The sequence below is a fragment of the Carlito syrichta genome, unplaced genomic scaffold (genome assembly GCF_000164805.1).
Source record: "Carlito syrichta isolate Samal-C Ts95f unplaced genomic scaffold, Tarsius_syrichta-2.0.1 Scaffold316388, whole genome shotgun sequence".
In the NCBI taxonomy this organism is placed as follows: domain Eukaryota; kingdom Metazoa; phylum Chordata; class Mammalia; order Primates; family Tarsiidae; genus Carlito; species Carlito syrichta.
Window position 1 is genome coordinate 22,555 of NW_007260484.1, and position 3,222 is coordinate 25,776.

Sequence of the window (3,222 nt, forward strand, 5' to 3'; positions counted from 1 at the left end):
GTTAGACTCAAGATTAGGAGAGTTGATTCTTTCCCAGGACTACTAGAATATGAACATAGAGTATTTAATTGTATTTTCTTATCAGAGAACAGGGATTGGTGAGACTCAACTGAATATAATTTCTTTCAGTTACGCATCCTCCAATTCTTTTTCAACCGCAGATTGGACAGCAATCAGGGTTAACTTTTATGTAAGTGGAGTAGTTAGCCATTTTGTAGATATTATTTTAGAATCTCTAAGAAAAACATATACAGAGAATTACTCAGTGATGCCAGAAATTTCTAGAATAGGGACCATTCTTTTGTACCAGAACTTGAGTGAATGTTTTCAATGTATAGAAATAGGAAATTAATGACTCATCCTAGGTAAAATATTATATATAAATATAATGTAACACAACTAATGTTGTTATGGTTACATTCCCATGAATAGGGAAATGCCTTAAATTAGATCATATCTAATATGACATTTTGTGGATGAAATGGAAAGAAAGCATAGGAGCTTATTTTTTATTTTCTTTAAATTTTTATTTTAAGCCAGGCTTGGTGGCTCAGCCTGTAATCCCAGCGCTTTGGGAGGCTAAGGTGAGTGGATTGCCTGAGCCTGCGAGTACGAGACCCACCTGGGCAACTTGGCGAGACCTCATCTCTACAATAAAAAAAAACAAAAAACAAGAAATTAGCCGGGCATGGTGGTGCGTGCCTGTAGTTCCAGCTACTTGGAAGACTGAGGCGGAATGATGGCCGGAGCCCAGCAGGTCGAGGCTGTGGTGGCCGGGAGCAGCCATGGCACTCCAGTCTGGGTGACAGAGTGAGACTTCAACTCAATATATATATATATATTTTTTTTTTTTTTAATTGTGGGATACAATTCAGGGTTAAGTATACAAATATTCATTGTGCAGGTACCCTTGTGTGTGTCCCCCATTCTCCAGGCAGATATCGACAACTGTCAATCCCATCTCTCCGCACCCCCTTCCCCTGCAGTTTCCCACCACTATCAATCCTTTTCTTACAGTATTATGGTAATTGTTCAAGGTCCACTTATGAGTGAGAACATGTGGTACTCAGTTCTTTATTTCTGTGAAAGATCACTCAGTATTATAGACTCTAATTCCATCCAGGTTGCTGCAAAGTTCATAATTTTGTTCTTCTTTATGGCTGCGTAATATTCCATTGTGTATATGGACCACATTTTTAAAATTCAAGGCATAGGAGCTTATTAGAACTCTGAAAAGGGGATGGGGTGGATAGGCGTATACAGGAGAAAACAAGCACAGAACAGGAGCATCTATGAGGCACTCGTAGATTTTGTTCATTCTGATCCTGGATAAAAGCTTCATAAAGAAGTAGCAGCAAACCAAACTGGATTTGAACTATTTTCTCTACGAAAATCTTATATATTAATTCAACTTAGACCTTTGTTATCATGTTATCATTCATTGTGTGATATGGGAGTCTATCAAAGACTTTGTTGTGTATTATATCACACCTCTACTACATTTCTCAGCCCTACCAGATAGTGTTTCTACCATGATAGACATTTACCCAAGTGGAGATTTTATACAAATGCAATTGTTTCATTGGAGAATAAAGTGGTCCTAATAATACTATTAAACCATTACCAGGAGAAGTTAAATGCCGCACAAGGAACAAGAGGCCACATAGTGTTGGGAGGGGATCAGAAGCAAATAAAGGAAGAAGAGAGTTTCCAAAAAGTGGCCACTCTTCGAAATTTGGTTTATCCATGACTTATCTCACAATACCATTCAACATACCTGAAGCTGAATTTTGCCACTGAACTATATAACCTTCTAAAAAAACCAGCATGTACCCACATTCCACAATCCGAAAGTTGAATGTCTACGTTCTCTCATTTTTATCATTTCTTTCTATGATAGAAATACTTCTAATTGGGGTCTTGAAAAAATTAATCTTATAGATTCTAGTCCAAGGCATTCAATTAATATTCATCCAAGTGTTACTTCCTTTTATACATTCTTTTTCTTTATTTCATTTTAAAGATGTGAAGTATAATTTAGGATCAGGTACATAAGCAGTCTACGTGCAGGTGAAGTTTGGGCCTCTCACTTGTCCTCCCTTCCCGTGGTTTAGGGTACCCTTAGTGATGTTACATGTCACCTCCACTCCCCCCCCCCCACAATCCCCTGCAGTGTCTCGCTACTGCCAATTCCTCTTTTGTAGTATTGTGATCAATGTTCAGGACCCACTTATGAGTGAGAATATTCCGGTGCTCAGTTATTTGTTTCCATGATAGATCACTGAATATAATAGATTTTAAATCCATCGAATTTGCTGTGAAGTCCATGATTCTGTCCTTCTTTATGACTGCATAATACTCCATCATGTGTATGTAACACATTTTATTTATCCTTTCATATTTTAAATTTATTTATCAGGCAAATTTTGTTTCTCGTTCATATTATTTTTTTACCAAGGACAAAAGAGTGAAACACTGAGCAGTGAAATGTACTCAGATGGTCTCAATTTGGTGATATATGCATGGTGATTTTAGCATCAGAAAGAGCATGCTTCACTTCCTATTCTATCACTTTCTGTTACCTTGGTGAAGACTTTGTTTACTCTGAATTTCTAGGTCATCATCTTGAACAGAGATAGATGATTTCTGCTGATATCTCATTGCACAGAGATAGTCAAAGGATGAAAGTTTATAATGATTCTAAACATTTAACGTGCTGTCTAACATTAAGTTCTTTTCTGTTGTTCACATCAGAAATTGGAAAATCAGAGTTACAGAGCTAGCTTTGCAAAACGCATTGAATTCCAGCAGCTCATTTAATGCTTTGGGGTTTAATTTTCCTTATTTTCTCTGTTACTCAAAACTGACAATGCAATAGTGTGAGTTCTCTCCTAATACAGCACGGTATTAGGGTTGAATCAATGAGACAGTGGATGTATATGATGTTTGACAAGCACAGTGTTCTACCTATATGGAAAGTGATTGATACGATTTTATTTTTCATTGAGCTTTGGTTTAAATTTAATCATAAAAACTATTGACTTCACAGAAATAATTTCATTCTTACCTTAGAAACTTAAATAATGATTTTTAGGAGATGAATACTGAAATACTTTAGTTTGAAATACCACATCAACAACTTATTTAATAGTACTTTAGGAAAAATAGCCTGCCAGTTGGTCTACTTAACTCTCTAGCCAGTCGTTATCTATCAAGAAACAA